The sequence below is a fragment of the Lactuca saligna genome, chromosome 1 (assembly GCF_052625555.1).
Source record: "Lactuca saligna cultivar CGN05327 chromosome 1, ASM5262555v1, whole genome shotgun sequence".
NCBI classification, from domain to species: domain Eukaryota; kingdom Viridiplantae; phylum Streptophyta; class Magnoliopsida; order Asterales; family Asteraceae; genus Lactuca; species Lactuca saligna.
Genome location: NC_136417.1, coordinates 184,157,423 through 184,175,883, shown reverse-complemented (window position 1 = coordinate 184,175,883; position 18,461 = coordinate 184,157,423).

The window sequence follows — 18,461 nt, the reverse complement described above, 5'->3', positions numbered from 1 at the left end:
TTAACATCCAAGACATTCCGGTAGCGTGTGAATTCCCGGACGTGTTTCCTGAAGATCTTCCAGGAGTACCCCCAGAAAGACAGGTTGAGTTCCGAATCGACCTCGTCCCAGGAGCAACTCCCCTCGCTAAATCACCATATCGATTGGCACCTGCTGAAATGCAGGAATTGTCCAGCCAACTCAGTGAGCTTCTGGACAAGGGATTTATCCGACCTAGCTACTCGCCGTGGGGAGCTCCGGTGCTCTTTGTCAAAAAGAAGGACGGATCTTTCAGAATGTGCATCGATTACAGAGAGTTGAATAAACTCACTGTTAAAAACCGCTACCCACTCCCACGAATCGATGATCTATTCGACCAGCTCCAAGGAGCTAGCTATTTTTCTAAAATAGATCTACGGTCCGGATACCATCAACTCAAGGTCCGAGAAGAAGATATTCCTAAAACCGCTTTCCGAACCCGCTATGGACATTATGAATTCGTCGTAATGCCCTTCGGTCTAACAAATGCACCCGCCGCATTTATGGACCTAATGAACCGAATCTGTCGACCGTTCTTGGACAACTTCGTCATTGTGTTTATCGATGACATCCTCGTCTATTCTCGAAGCAAAGAGGAGCATGGCCAACATCTCCGACAAGTCCTAGAGACACTGCGGTCGGAAAGGCTTTACGCCAAACTCTCTAAGTGTGAGTTTTGGCTACGGAGCGTGAATTTTCTCGGTCACGTAGTTAGCCAAGATGGAATTCATGTGGATCCCTCTAAGGTCAAAGCTGTGGAAGGATGGGCAACTCCGACTACGCCCACAGAAATTCGTCAGTTCTTAGGCCTAGCAGGCTACTATAGGAGATTCATCCAAAACTTCTCTAAAATCGCCAAGCCACTTACCTTGCTTACGCAAAAGAGTGTGCCATTCAAGTGGACAGACCGACAAGAGATTGCGTTTCGAGCCTTGAAGCAAGCTCTTTGTAGCGCTCCTGTACTATCTCTACCCGAAGGAACGGAAGATTTTGTAGTTTACTGTGACGCGTCAAATCAAGGTTTAGGTTGCGTTCTCATGCAACGTGGAAGAGTGATAGCATATGCGTCCCGTCAACTAAAGACGCACGAAGTAAATTACACAACCCATGACCTAGAACTGGGAGCCGTGGTCTTCGCCCTAAAAATTTGGAGGCACTACCTGTACGGTACAAAGTGCACCATCTTCACAGACCACAAGAGCCTCCAGCACATCTTGAATCAGAAGGAGCTGAACATGAGACAACGAAGATGGGTGGAGTTGTTAAACGACTACGAATGCGAGATCAAGTACCATCCAGGCAAGGCCAACGTGGTAGCTGACGCATTAAGTCGGAAGGAGTACACAAATCGCCGTACGAAAACGCACTCGATAACCATTCAGTCTCATCTGACCGCTCAAATTGCATCAGTCCAGGCAGAGGCTATGAAAACGGAAAATAGAACTAGCGAGGCATTACGCGGAATGGAGAAGAACCTGGAAGTCAAAGAGAATGGGGTATACTACTTCATGAACCGTATTTGGGTTCCAAAGATCGGAGGATTCAGGGAGATCGTTATGAAGGAAGCCCACAAGACACGATACTCCATTCATCCTGGTTCGGACAAGATGTATTTGGACATTAAGTAGCACTATTGGTGGCCTAACATGAAGGCGGAAATCGCAACTTATGTTAGTAAGTGCCTTACGTGTGCCCAAGTAAAAGTGGAATACCAGAAACCTTCCGGATTGTTACAGCAACCGGTAATCCCTGAGTGGAAATGGGAGGGGATTTCTATGGACTTCGTGACCAAGCTGCCCAAGACGTCGGACGGTTTGGACACCATATGGGTAATCATCGATCGACTAACGAAATCTGCCCATTTCCTGCCCATCAAAGAGTCCTACAAGATGGAGAGGCTGACGCGTTTGTACCTACGAGAGATTGTAAGACTTCATGGAGTGCCGAAATCTATCATCTCGGATAGGGACAGTAGGTTCACGTCACGCTTTTGGCAGTCGCTCCACAAGGCCATGGGAACTCATCTTGATATGAGCACCGCGTATCACCCACAAACGGACGGTCAAAGCGAACGAACCATTCAGACGCTTGAAGACATGCTTCGTGCATGTGTGATAGACTTCGGAAAGCCTTGGGATACCCACCTACCGTTGATCGAGTTTTCATATAACAATAGTTATCATTCGAGCATTAAGGTGGCCCCTTTCGAAGCACTGTACGGGCGTAAATGTAGATCACCGTTATGTTGGGCTGAAGTAGGTGACACCCAGCTAGCAAGAACACATACGCCAAACAAGGCATTAACGGGACCGGAAATCATTCGCGAGACCACAGAAAAGATTGTCCAGATCAAAGCTCGATTACAGGCATCGCGTGACCGGCAAAAGAGCTACGCTGATAAACGGCGAAAGCCCTTAGAATTCCAGGTCGGTGATCGAGTATTGTTGAAGGTCTCACCCTGGAAAGGGGTTATACGTTTCGGAAAACGGGGAAAGCTGAACCCGCGATACATTGGACCTTTCGAAATCGTCGCCCGAATAGGTCCAGTAGCATACAGACTACAACTACCTGCAGAGCTAAACGGTGTACACCCCGTGTTCCATGTTTCTAATCTGAAAAAGTGCCTGTCAGATGAAACCCTAGTCATTCCTCTTGACGAAATCGAAATCAATGAGAATCTCCTGTTCGTCGAAGAGCCAATCGAAATCATGGACAGGGAGGTGAAGCGTACTAAGCAGAGTCGCATCCCGATCGTGAAGGTACGGTGGAACGCAAAGCGTGGGCCAGAATTCACGTGGGAACGCGAAGATCAAATGAAGCAGAAGTACCCTCACCTATTCTAGCATTCTCAAATCTAGCTTTCAAACAGAATTTCGGGACGAAATTCCCTCTAACGGGGGGATGATGTCACAACTGGAAATTTTGTGTCATGTAATCTATACATTCAACCTAATGTGAATCAAAAACTTCAATCAAATACAATATACAAGCACTACAAGTAGTCATCAAACAATTGGAGACCCTAGAAGTTCTTGTTAAGTCCATTTTGGACTAGGACTTCCTATTTGGATCCAAATGGACCAATAAGCTTCCAATTGGACTATCATGGGCTTAGGACCCTAATTGGGCTCTAATTGGACCCACACTAATTTATTTCAACATTTTAGGTCATATTGGGCCTAGAATGAAATAAATCACAAGCTTTGATCCATAATTTAACCTAACCTAGCTTAATAAAGCATAAAAATCACAATTTTATTTTATAAGGCCAATAAATACCCTAAACTACCTCTAATGTTGGGCTTAGGGGCAAAAAGCCCAATTTTTCCTTCTTCCCTCCCCATTCTCGGCCCAAGCCCAAGGAAAAGGGAGAGTTGACCTTGGGTTGCCACCTCACCTTTATATGTTGGACTTTCATGCATATAACTCATGTTTCCAAGCAAACATCATATCAAGATCACTTCTTTTTCTCTCCTCTCTCCTTGTTTCGGCCGAGAGCAACACCACACACACACAAAACACTCACAAACTCTCTCTAAAATTCACTCAAGGCTTCTTCTTCTTCTTCATCCAAAGACTCGAAATTTAGGTAGCATTCAAGGAAGTTCTTCCACAAAAATCATCATCTAAGGTAAGGATTTGCTTGGATCTATGACTTATATTCTTTGTTTATCAAAAACCTCTTCCTAATCCATGCAAAAATCATGATCTTGCACTCTAGAAACCCCATAATCTCGAAAAGTTCATCAAGGAGTGCAAAGGCCAAAAATCACTTCATTTCTTCCAACCTTTCATCAAGAACCGAAACTACCCCCTAAGGTGAGCTTCATACCCCCTATTTTCTGTTTTTATGAGTTTTGTGGGGGGGGGGGGGGAATACAAGTGAAAGTGTAGATCTATATGTGTTTTGTATGCCTTGTATGATTTCCATGCTTATATGTATGCTTTTATGTGTTTTTATGTTGGATCTAGCCTTAAAACCCATCAAAACCGAGATATATCTTGTGTTAAATGATTTTAGCTTCAAATATATTTCTAAACACAAAGTGTTTCAAGAAAAATGGCTAAGTGGTTTAGTAATAATTTTCTTTGGGTTAAAAACACAAATTTTGGGCTTAAAATGTGAAAAATGCAAAAATAAGGGCCCAAATTGACATTTCACAGATTCTGATGGATGAAGTGTGCCAAAACAGTTTCAATAAATAAATTTCTGGAAATATACTCATTTAGGGGATTAAAAACATAAATTCCAAGCTTAATGGGCTAAAAATGAAAATTTCGGCCCAATAAGGCCCATTATGCGAATTTTTCTGTTTTGGAGGGCCAAAACTGTAACTTTCTGTAAAACAGTGGACTATAAGTGTTCCAAATCCTTTTCAAAGGTTTAAAATGCTTTTTAAATTTAAAAAGGACCAAAGTTGCAAAAATTTTCCAATTTGGGCCAAAATTGTCAAAGTTGCGAAAAGAAGGGATTAAAACCGAGAAAACTGCATTTTCAAGGACTTAAACTGTTTTCTACGAAAAATTTGCTGAAAAATATTAATTTCAATAATTTTTGGTGTTAAAATGTCAAGAAAAATAGTTTAAGGACCAAACCGGGAAGTATTTAATAAAAAGGGTTGAAAATGTAAATTTTACAAATAATGAGGGGCTGAAAACAGGAATATTTCAAGACTAGTTCAATGTACACAATTTGATCAAATAATTGCACCGCGACTATCGACGAAATACAATACATTACAATACCCAAAAGTCGTTGTTAAACGAATTGGCTCGGTCTCGAGCCAATAGAAATCTACAACTACTAACACTACGACACTACGATTCATACAAGTAACGTTTGGTAATACATATACATGCGAGTGTGCACAGACGTCTACGCACCATCTTTGGGCCCCACAAGTGTAAAATCTTGTTCGTTGAGCCTAGCTAGCCCAATGACCTGATCTTAAGGCCCGAAGACATTTTTTTTACGGTGTGTTGGGTTTTACCGATCCGACACAACGTAAATGGACTTTCAATGGCTTGTATACCACCGGTCCCCAAGGGTCCTTTGGTATTGCTAGTAAAGTCTACATTTCATGCGAGGCGGGTCGGGGACCCCTCGTACATTTTATCCCCAACCGGCTAATGGAGTTACCGGGGTCTTCGTGATCTCTTTCTCTTCGGATGTGGGACTATACCTAGTCAGGGCGATTGGATAACGCGATTAGTACTGACGACGCCTTCGGAGTCGTTAGTATAACTATAAATTGGGCGTTTGTGTAACGCGGGTTTGTAGTAAATAATCCTGCTCGAAAATCTTCCAACGTCGCCTGGGACTGACACTATACGCTATGCAATGGTTTCAATGTAACATCACGTAATTCAAGGAACTAGGAGAACATCGGGTTTTCCTAGGGTTTTCAATACGAACTGATTTGAAATGCATACATTTTCAATGAACATTTTTTTACAAGTATAGAAACGAACAAGCATACCTATGGATCTTCACAAACGTTTTCGAAAACTTATCTTTTCAGAAAATATCGGATTTTCTGGTGGTTCTTCAAACAATACAAACATTCGATTTCAAACACTACTTATGAACTCACCAACATTTCATATGTTGACGTTTTTCAAAATACTTGTATTCTCAGGGAGCCAGTGAATCAAGGGAAATCATATCCAGTGACGGTTGCGGTTTATTTTTGTATGAATTGAACAAATTAATTTTTGGGGAATGTAATGTTTAAACAATGTATGATATGTAAACACTACTGGTTGTACTATGTTGATGAATGGTGACGAATGTTGTTATGTTTCATATATATTCAATGTTATGGTATTCAATTGAGTCACGACAGCCCCCGGACGTTTCCGCCGTCTGGTTCGGGGGTGTGACACAGACCGCTCGGTTGCTCTCTGCTCTGGTGATTTAAAGAAACCGAAGCAACCAGACCGCTCGGTCTCTCTCTGTCCTGGAAAATTTAAAGGAACCAACACAAACAGACCGCTCGGTCTCTCTCTGCTCTAATGAATTATTGAACCGAACTTGACAGACCGCTCGGTTCCTCTCGGTTCTGAAATTGTCACCGAAATACACAGATCGCTCGGTCTATCTCTGCTTCCTCTTTTTTTTTTTTTTTTTTTTTTTTTTTTTTATGTTGTACAATTTTATCTTTCTGTTTTATTTATTTTTCAGAAACATCCCAAAATTCCAAAAACATTTTATCTTTCTGTTTTATTTATTTTTCAGAAACATCCCAAAATTCCAAAAACATTTTATCTTTCTGTTTTATTTATTTTTCAGAAACATCCCAAAATTCCAAAAACATTTTATCTTTCTGTTTTATTTATTTTTCAGAAACATCCCAAAATTCCAAAAACATTTTATCTTTCTGTTTTTATTTATTTTTCAGAAAAATCCCAAAATTACAAAAACATTTTATTCTTCTGTTTTATTCCGGTTTCTTACTTACTTTCACTACTTGCAAGCCTTGGTCGGTGTACGTTTTGCATAGGTCAATACAAGCATCTCCTTCTGTAGTGTTTACCCATGTATGTTTTATCATTATCAGACTAATTAAACGTCCCTAGAAGCATGCTGCTGTATGTTGTCGCAAGCCTCTATGACCTCGAGCCGGCCTTAATGATTCGATCAATACCTATCGTTTCTTCCCAATCAGGCTATTCTCTCACACTCGGTCTAGAGCTACTTTACTCTACTCATCTGAAACATGAGTTGCTCTGCTTTGTCCCTATTCTATAGCAGAAGGTACGTTCGGTCTCTTAACCATCTCCTCAACTTCTTCATTTACCTTCGATTCCCCAACGTAACCCTTGATGCTTTCGGTCTTTACCACTGAGGCTTATGGTTACACAACCTCTGTGTTTATGATCTTGGATTCGATTACCACGTTCTAAGTGAAACCCAAAATCCAATACCTGAAATGAATTGACGGTGAGTGATAAACTCAAGCTATTACTTGGAAATCTCATTTTCTTTTTGTGTGATCTTTTATGAAATTGTCTCCACCTAAGACATTTCTTCCCAAAGAGGTCCAGTTTATTTTTCTTTGAGATTTCTGTCTATCCCATTCTTGTCACGCGATAATTCCCACCTACCTGTTTAACAGATCACATCGGTCTCACAGGTATCTCTACCAACACTCAGTTTTATGTTAAGACTTGATGTTCGGTTAGAGGTCAGCCACCCTTCAGCCCATGATCAAAAGATGCCTTTCATTGTTTATTAAAAGACAACTGATCGTATTTCTCGGGAAACCAAACATGCACTTCAAGTCTCTCTTGGCTTTGAAGGAAGCGATTTTTGCCCGGAATCTTCCGCTTTCTGTCTTCTTACTAGACAACACTCACATCCCAAACACCTTTGATTTATTTCTTTATCTTTCACACTCCCATGCACGAAAATTAATTTTTTCCAACATTCTGATTACTGTTTGGTATATGGTTTTAAGTTTCAGATATAACCAAACAAGGGCACAAGGAATTTCAAACGGTACAAAAATGATTTGGGTGCGTGCAAGTGATTCCTTTCACACCCACATGTGCTGACGTATTCCTGGGATACACCATAACTTCCAATCGCGCTTTTTCAGGCGACGTTTTGGTTTCCTCATCATCACGATTTTCTTTCTCCAGTAACCGGTATAAATAAGGGGTGATCGTGTTCTTTGGCATTTACCTCCCACGAATTCTCTCTCTGAAAAGTTTCCACTGTTCATCTTCTTCCACAACTCAACAATGGCGACTTCTTCTTCTGCACAAGATCAAACTGCATCTTCGTCTTTGCTCTCAATCAAACCTAATCAAAATTTGATTATAGAGATGACCCCATTCTTTTATGATTCATACATGCTACACGTGGTGGAATGCCTAAAATATTCCCCATTGTTGTTGGCACTCACGCAGGTGGAAGCGGTTCCCATGTCCCTGCTCTCTCAAGTCTACACAACGGCCAACTACGACAAACACAAAGATCGCATCTTCTTCACCATTCACGACAAGAAAACCTCTGTGTCCAAAACAAGGTTTTGCTCTCTTCTAAGGCTTGCCGTCAACTCTTCCGTCATCTCACCGGATTTTATCACCATTTCTCAACTCTTTTCAATGATGTACGAAATGGGGTATACGGATGTTCTTACTACCATTGCCAAAGTCAAGAAATCATGTCTTCCGTCTCAGTGGAACGGATTGCTTACCCTTCTGATTAAGGGTTTAGCGGAGAGGTGTGGTGGTTCTGACACCACGAGTAAAGGGTTTCTCACCATCCTGTATGGTCTTTACAATGGCATCAATCTGGATTATGGCTCCATAATCTGGTCTCAAGTCGTTCAGAGTCTTAACACCACTACACGGTACTTCGAGATATCATGCGGCCGTTTCTGGACGCTTATTACCAAAAGGGCCATGGAGTCCCTTGAAAAACCGGTGATGAAGGATGCTCTTATGGCTTCAATTTCCTCTTACCACACCAAGAAGATCATCGTCTCTGATCCAAGTAAGTTTCACCATTATGGATTGATCCCTGAATCCATGTATAGGTGCGTCACGCCTCACAGCAAAATCATGGCTGACTATAGCACCAGAACACCCTTGCCTCCAAGGGTTCTGTCAGATGAACAAAGAGCTGCCCTCGATGCCCTCGATCAACCTGCCAACCGTGGCAAGAGGGCAAGCAAAAAGGAGAAAACAGAGAAGAAAGAACCTGAACCAAAGAAGGAGAGAAAGCGAAGATCCTCCAAACGCAAATCTGATGCAGAGGAACCTTCTCGTCCAAGTCCAAGAAGGTCAAGAAGATGGCTAAAAGAGCCAAAGGGTCTCCTTCTCCTGGCTCTGTCCCTAATGACCCATCCAACACAGAGGCTGCTGCTCCTCCAACCGAAACTACAACTGCTCAGTCTCCTCAACAACCATTTTCTCCCGCAGGCTCTCATCTTCCCTCTCCACCACCATCTCCTAAAATTTCCAAATCCCCCTCTCCACCTACATCTCCTAAAATTACCAAATCACCCACTCCTCCCACTTCTCCTAAAATTCCAACCCCACCCCAATCACCAACACAGGAGGTCCCACTTTCTGTTCCTATAACCATCCCTCCCACTACAACAGAACCAACCATTCCCTTCTCTGTTACTCAACCTTCATCCTCTATCCCCATACCAATTATCACCGAATCCGTTACTATCACGTCTTCCCAACCACCAGTAACAGTCAATGTATCTGATACAGGGGCTGCTATTGTGGTTGAATCCCCCGTCATCAACATTCCCCCATCTCCTTCTCCATCCTCCAACTCCGGTGCTACCTTGGGCGGTGATGATGAAGAATTCGACTCTATTTATTATAGCCCCTACCGGATTCCCACAGACACTGATGCCGATACTCCTGTTACTAGTCAGTAGATTCAGGAAATTCACGACAAACTTGACAGTCTGCTGGCTGATAATAAAGCCTACGGGGGTGTCGTGCTAAAAGCCTTCATTGAGTCTGCGATCAAGACGTACACTGACGCCCTGGATCGTTCAACTGATGCCATCGACAACTCAGCTGCTTCATGCTCCAAAGCCACCAAGGAAGTTTCTGAGGTTGTTCACACAACTCAGATCTTTCTTGATTCTCTAAAACCTCATGCTGATTCCAGTGCGGCCAGGTTTCAGACGTCCGTTGACGCTTTCTCGGCTACCCTTCAGGGTGAAACCTCCAAATTTGAGGCTCTACGTGCTGATCTCAAAACTGAATCCACATCATTTCTCAAATCTTTGGATTCACGTTTTGCTTCTCTGGCAGCCGAGAGCACCCTAAAGGAAGATCTTGTCAAGCATCAGGCAACCATCGACCTACAAAAGATCCAACTGGCCCAGGCACAACAAGAATTTTCTTTGCTAAAGACTCAACGGGCACTTCTTCAAGGTTGCACTGGTGATGTCAAGAATATGTTAACAAATGTTCTTGACACTCATGATCTATTCCTTACCCTTACTATCAGACAACATCTCCAGGCTAAACTCCTTCCTGCTATTAACATCTTGAGTGAAATGAAGGGTGTCTCGGAGAAGCTGGTTCTTCCGCGACAAGGGGGAGAGGAAGGTGTATCAAAGACAGAACCGAAGGTTAATGTAGCTTCGGGTTCTGGGAAACAAGTCCTTGTTGAGAGCGAGTCAGATTCAGATGAAACTATCACTGAAGCTCTTCAACGGAAGAAAAGGGACAAAGAGTTAGATGAAACTCTTAAAATAGCTCGAGAGGCCGAGGCCAGGGAAAGAAAGATCAAGGAGGATGAGGATGCTATTCAAGCCAAGAAGACTCTGTTCCCAGAATGGGACAGAGACACACTCATCACTGAAGCGGTTGAGTTTCCCTCCATTTATTGGTTGGAACCGATTGCATCTTTCGAGTGTGAAAATACAAAAGACTCGCAGTTTGACATGCCAATCACGCGAAAAGCTTTTACATTTCATTACTTTGATGTCATTGCCGATGTCCCTCATCCGAACTTGATGGTTGACAGAGAGTTAATAGATTTCTATCTGAAGTATGGTCAACCGCAGTACTTGACATGGAGTGCTCAGAAGATTATTAAAGTCAAGGTACTGAAACCGACACAGGCTGGGAAATTTGTGAACGTTAATTTCAAAATCAACAGAGGAACGGCCAACACAGAACATCTCATTTCTCTGGCAGATCTTCCCAGTCTGAATCCGCATGATTGGATTCTGCTATACAACATTCTTCTCTCCAATCATAGAGAGTATGAACCGATTCTTAAACATCTTAAAAGAATGTTGGCTTCCTACATCCATGAGCTCGCCACTATGGATCAGGAAATAGCAAAGATTATGAACAAGAAACCGACCGTCAAGCCTATTTCCAAGACCGGAGATGTTCATAAAATGAAGGTAGGGCAAATTGATTCTTCCAATCTGACGGTCATGTTCACCAGAGGCGACAAGCATAAGTTTCTGTTTGCTTTGGTAGACAAACATCTGTTTTCAACAGATTGTCTGGAGCATATTATAAATATCATTCACCGATGCAAGAAGAACTCAACAACAGACAAGAAGAACTTCACTGATATGCTTCGTTGGTATATCACCTTCAGGCAACACATTCTGGCTATAATACCGAGGATTTTTGAGACGGTAAAGAAGTCTTCTGCTATCAAAAGAGAATGAAGATTCTGTGCCAAAGACGCAAAGGGGGAGATTGTTGAAGATAATAGAATTGCGTCTTGGGCCCTTTTGTTTAACAACCGGATTGGGCTTGTCAATCCGTGTTCAGCTAGATTAGCCTTATTTTTATTAGAAAACTGTTAGGGTTTCATTATAAATATATGCATGCATGTATGCGTATAGTAACGGTCGTCATTCTCATTTAATATTGTAAACCCTAAAATCCTCTACAGTTGACGTTCTTTATCGAGCTCTTCTGAGGATTGTTTATTGAATCATTCGACACTTTTTGATTGATTAGCTGGTTCTTAATTTACTTAGTCATTCATTTACCTATTTCATAGATCTAATCGATCTTTAAGTTTATTTTAAACTCATCAAAAGTAAACAACCATTACATTACATATCAAAGTTTACATTTGTTCAAAAGTAAAGTTGTACATTCGTAATACATAGTATATATGAACAAAAGTAGAGACGAGTCTTCTGTACGCTCCGTCTTCTCCAAAAGATTTGCTAGGTACCTGATTAATGTGGACCTGAGAATACAAGCAATTTGAAAATCAGCATAAAGCTGGTGAGTTCATAAGATGTTTGTTTTGTGAAAATGTACGAGTTTCCTTTTGTTTATCGAAAAGTTGTTATCCAAGAAAATCCCATATTTTCTTAAAAGAGAAAGTCAATTGATTGTTAGGTTACACGGTTCTAGTTATGTTTAACTATGGTCCCAGGAAAGTCCCATACTTTCCTTTTTGTATATTACCAATTGTGAAAGATGTAATGTTATTCAGTTTGCTACTCTTTCTAGTTGTATAATTGTTACCCAGGAAAGCCCCATGCTTTCCTGCATGTTGGTTTCTAATGTGAACGATGTTAAAGATGTAAAAGATGTACACGTGATTAGGTAATGTTTTGTTTTCCCCAGGAAAGTCCCGTACTTTCCTAAAAGTAATTGTTAGTTATTGAACTTCGATATACTGATTTATTTCCATTCGTACCTATTGTATTATCTAGTTATGCTGATATCCTAATGGTAACATTTCGGAATGTACTTAGATTCACATCTTCATCTTCGTGTTCTTATTCTTAATTAGTTATGATTGTACTTATTCATGTTCGTATTCGTATTCGTTACTGTATTCGTTTCCTTATTCCTACTGCTATTACTATTTGTATTCGTATTCGCAGTCGCAGTCGTATTCGTATTCGTATTCGTAGTCGCATTCCTATTCCTAATCCTACTCTTAATACTATTCACAGTCGTATTCGTTTTCGTATTCACAGTCGTATTCGTATTCGTATCCGTATTCATATTTGCAGTCGTATTCGTATTCGTATTCGTTCTGTTCCTAATTATGGTTTCGTTATCCATTCTGTTCCTAATTATAGATGTGTTATTCGTTCTGTTCCTAGTTATAGTTTCGTATTCTTTTTCGTTTTCGTAATTAGTTATCATTGGAAATTAGTAAGTTATTCATAGATTATGAAACATAGTTTAGATTAGAGCATTTCATCGAGATATCTATGATTCGTTTGAAAGCTAAATTCGTAATTCGAACTATTTGATAACACAGTTATTGATATTAGAACATACATGATGAAAACGATTAAACTGAAAACAATGAGTTTGAGTACAAGATTTCCTTGTACTTTTGCTTGTATTCCCCCTGAAAACAGTGAAAACAGTTGAAAAAGAGTAGGGGTATGAACTCACCGGACGAGAAATGTGGCGAATTCGGATGCTAAGTGTTGGTCCGGGACTTGTAAACATGCGAGGTTCCTAATTATGATGTAAAGATACACATTTGTGTCTAATTAGGACTTAGATTGATTGTAGGATAGGGACAATTGCTTCAAGTCACGAAAACACTCCGATACAAGTGTTTGGAGGGATCCGAGTGGCGTTTAGGGACATGTAATGATGCGGGGGACTTGGGACTTGAGTTTACTCCCCATGAATAAACTTATACAAGAGTTTTTGGTCCAAAACACCCATTCCCCATGAGTTTACGGCCGTAAACTCATGGTAGGGTGGTTTATGGTGCAAAATTGAGTCATAAATGGATATGGACACTTGGACATGCTTGGATTAATTTTTCTTAAGGCTTGGATTGAATTAAAAACATCATTTACAATACATAAGGGAGTTTATGGCCTAGGCATGGGGTCTTTGGCCATAAACTCTCAAATCTCCAAGATTTAGTGTTTTTAAGGTGTTAAAATCAATCACATGTGATTCTAAAAATTCCCACAAGCCTAGAAATGAGTTTAAGGCACCATTTGACACCTTTTTATGAGTTTACGGCCATGAGACATGTTCTATGCCTGTAAACTCTCAAATGTGGGGTTTTGATGTTTGTAAAGCCCTAAAACTATTTTTGGTTGGTCCTTTGATTTATTCCAAGGCTTTTGGTGGTGTTGGATGGCTTTCAAACACCCTAGAAATGGATTTGCACCATGTTTCATGGAGTTTACGGCCCAAGCACAAGCCTTGGCCATAAACTCATGTAAGTCTCCCAAAAATTGTGTTTCAAGTGTCCAAATGCAAAGATCTATGTTCTATAATTCATAACTAAGACATATGAGTGATTTGGAAGGGTTTAAGGGCATGAAAACCCTAGTTTAATGAGTTTACGGCCCAAGAATGATCCTGGCCGTAAACTCCTTCAAATGACTCAAAATCCAAGTTTAAAATGTTATAAGTCCAATTCATAAAGCCATCTAGCCATATCTAAGGTCCAATTGTGCTTAGGAAGGGTTTTTGAGCTCCAAAACCCATGATATATGAGTTTACGGTCTAGGATGCTTCCATGGCCGTAAACTCATGATGATGGTCATATTTCATGCTTTGAACTCGAATTTGAAGGCTAGGAATGTTTCATAACAAGCCAAGGGAAGTACCTCAAAGATTTGGAGCTTAAAATTGATGATTTGGACCTTTAAACTTGGATTTAGGAGAGAGGATAGAGAGAGAGTAGAGAGAGGAAGGAAAAGCTTCAAATGAGTGCTTAGATAACTTTAAATAGTATCTAGGTTTTGGGCACGGTGGAATTCTACCCGATACCGGCATTAAACGCGGCTTTTGGTCGCACCCGATTAAGTTACCGTCACCTGGCGGGAATGTTTCTATCTTTTTGAAATGAGCACTTTTTGGGTTAATTTCATGAGTTCCTAAGGGATTTGAACACTCATTAAATTATAATAACATATAAAATTTAATTAATTAACCCGAAGGGAGAACGAAACGAATCGATTGATGGCGAAGTCTCACGGGTAGAACAAGTTTTCGACGATGGAAAACTTCGAGTTGTTACAACATATCCTGCTTATCACAAACATAAGACGATGAAATATTAGAGTCATTAGAAGATTTGGGAGTTTTCATCTTTGGTACCCATCTATGTTTGGGTTTAACCCATTTCTTGTTCGACCCGATGGGTGCCTCGGTACTTGATTTGGAACTTGAAGCCGTCTGCCTAGATGAATTTGACCTAACCGTTCTTGGCTTCATAGGAGCATCTCTTGAATTAGACTTCTGGGCCAACATTCCCTTCTTATTCTTGGGAGTTGGATGCTTGGCCTTGGGAGTACACTTCTTGGCCTTCATGGCATTCAAGTCGGCATTGTCTAAACGTGACCTTGAGGGATTTTTTTGAAGTATCTCCCTCTTGGCGCGTTCTGCCGGCCTTGGGCATAGTAGGGAACGTATGCATGATTAGGACAATTTCTGGAAATGTGTCTAGGTGTTCCACAGTGAAAACAAGTCTTTTTCTTCACTGTGAAGTTATTTCTTCCTGCTCCTGGTGGCGTATCCTTGCCTTGTCTCTTATTGATCCCAGATGCACACTTGCAATAGGCACTCTGTTGCGCTGGAATTGGAGGCCTATATTTCTTAACGGCATGTTTGTTAGGAGTAACATAATTCGAAGCAACAGAATATGAGTTCAAGGAGATGTTGGATTGTTCAATGGTTTTCTCCTTGTTCTCATCTTCTAGTACTTTACCTGCACATAAAGTAGAAGTATTAGTATTTTTAACTTGAATACCTCCTGACACAAATCTAACTGGTTTTCCATATTGAATATGTGCCTCCCTGTTAATTTCTTCCTGTGTCATAGGGATGGATGTGTAGTTATGATTAAAAGGTGGAGGAACACTATCATACCCTAGACCCTTATTTTGATTATCTTTGAATTTTAATTGGGTTTCAAATAAGGACTCAACTATCTGACTTGACACAGTATAAATTTTGAAACTAACATTTTTTTTTTTCCACACTTAATTTTCAAAGTATCAAGTTCTTCAGTTACAGCAGTAAGTTGTCTCTTAATATAGTCATAATTTTAACACTTGTTGCTATACTCTTCCTGAAGTTTCCTAAAGTCCTTTGTTTTTGCTTCTAATTCAGCCTTTAGGGGTTTCTGTCCTTTCCTGAGTTGATATCCTTCATATCTCAAGTCCTCAACTTCTTTTTAATAAGTCAATTTGCTCCCGAAGAAATTTAATCGTAGTTTCTCAAGCTGGAGTACATGTAACTTCAGTGACCAGAATGTTTTCAGAACTCATTATTTTTCCACACTTCAAAGCATTAAGTTCTTCAATTACATTAGCAAGGCTAAGATGATTGAGATCTTTTGTCTTCTTGATGATAGCCACGTTCATATCCCATGATTTCGGAAGTGAATTTAGTAGCTTTTTGTTTATCTCAAACTTAGACAAGAAGATCCCAACTATATTCATCTCAGTAGTGAGTGTGCTAAATCGTTACAACTGAGTTTCGAGGGTTTCTCCAGGGATATAATCGAAAATGTTAAAATTTTGTCTTAACATATCCTGACGACTCTCTTTCATGTTTTCAACTCCCTCGTAGATCTTAAAATCAATTAAAAAGCACAACTAGAAGCCAAAATCAAACTTAAAAGTCAAACCCTTTGATTATAAACCTCAAAAGTCAACCTTAAAAGTCAAATTTAAAAAGTTAAACTCAAAAGTCAAACTTGAAAAGTCAAACTTAAAAGTCAAACCGAAAAGCTAAATTTGAAAATTTAAAAGTTAAACGAAAAAGTCAAAGGTCAAACTTGGAATTTAAAATCAAAATTTAAGGTCAAAAGTTAAAAAATAAAAGTCAAAAATTAAAATTTATTAATTTTAATTTAATTTATTAAACAAAAAAGTCAAAGGTCAAACTTGGAAGTTAAAATCAAAATTTAAGGTCAAAAGTTAAAAAATAAAAGTCAAAAATTAAAATTTATTAATTTTAATTTAATTTATTTTTTATTTATTTATTATTATTATTTTATTTTTTATTATTTTATCTATTTATTTATTTTATTTATTTTTATTAATTTTGGATGAAAAAGGAATTTAAAATTTAAAAGGAATTGAATTTTGGGTTAGTAGTGCCAAATTTTGAAAGTTGAAACTGAGAATAACGGATTATAGTTTAAATTTCGAAGGAAAGAAACAGGGATTCGGTTAGTTGAGTTGGGTAAGGTGCGGAGGTTATGAACTTGAGGTCCCAGGTTCGATTCCCGACACCCTCACTTTCGTTCCCCCCCCTTTTTTTTTATTGAAGCGCTGAAGCTTGCTGCTACTGAGCCGAGCCGTCCTTCAAGCCGCGGAAGTTCGAATCGCAAACTTCGGCCGCAAATCTCAGGCGACCGTGAACAGTTTCCGGCCGTAAACTCCGGCCGTAAACCCTTCAAAGGCTATAAACTCTTCGCAGATTTCGTGAAAAAACAGGGTTTTTCACCCCTTTTTGCTCTAAAACTCGATCAAAAACTCGTTTTTATCAAAAACGCGAAGAACAAACCCCCCTTATTTTTCAGAGATCTATCTAAGAACGCAAATATGTTCCAGATATGACAAAATTGACTGATACAATCCAAGCTCTGATACCAATTGTAAGTCCCTAATTTGCCTGTGTATCAATCGGATCCGTTTGATGGTGCGGAATCCCAATCAAACGGATGATGTCAGATCAAATAGAAGAGAAGGAGAAGAAGAATAATATGAATCTATGTATGAATTTATTAGAGTGAAGATCCGGATACAAAAGATTCACACATACAAAACTTCTCTGTAGTTTCTCTCTTGGCCGTACAATCCTTAGTGTTCATCAATCTCTACTCCTCACCCTAACACCTATATATATATATATATATATATATATATATATATATATATATATATATATATATATATATATATATATATATATATATATATATATATATATATATATATATATATATATATATATATATATATATATATATAAGGGAATATGAGCTTGGTGAACATGGGCCGTAAATGGGTTTACGGCCGTATACACAGTTGTAAACACGTATACGACCGTAAACACGAAGTTGTTTACAGTCCAAGACACAAAACTACATTTTTCTAGAAAAGTAAAATATAAACCATATTTTTGACTGAACATGAAAAATGTTAAATTGAAGAAAATATGGAAATCTTGATATGAACAAATGATAACACTGTGAATATTTTTAGTTTTTTATATTTTATTTTGTATCGAATAAAATACTTGTATTATATTTATAGATTGATTAATAAGAAGGAGATTTTTCATTATTTACTTACGAATATTATAGCATAAGAAATATGCATATATGCATTGAAAAAATATGCATATAGGCGCACCTAAAATGTTGATTTATTTGTTAAAAAAAACAGTTTTAAAAAAACTGCAATTTTTTATAAAAATTATAGATTTTCTTTTTCTAAAAGAATGCAATTTTTCTAGAAAAAAATGCAGTTTTTTTGAAAAAAAAATACTATTTTTTTTAACAATATGCAGTTTTTTTTTTTTTTTTTTTTTTTTTTTTTTTTTTTTTTTTTTTTTTTAAAGATGCGGTTTAAAAAAAATAATAATTTTTTCATTTTTTTTTGAAAAATTCATGTTTTTTGAAAAAAATTAAAAAATCTCCATTTTTTAAAAAAAAAAATCGAAAATTATTTTTTTTTTAAAATAAATCCAAAATTTTGAGTTATTTTGTTAATTTTTAAACATTTATATTAATATATTAAATAACACAAAAAAAGTAAACATTAAATGAGAATGGTTAGATGCCGATCATATCCTTAACGAATTACTTTTGATCCAACGCTCCAGTTTTAGTTCTTGGTTCTCGGGAAACTTTGAATTTTCTACCGATCGTAACTATATATATGTGTATATATATATATATATATATATATATATATATATATATATATATATATATATATATATATATATATATATAT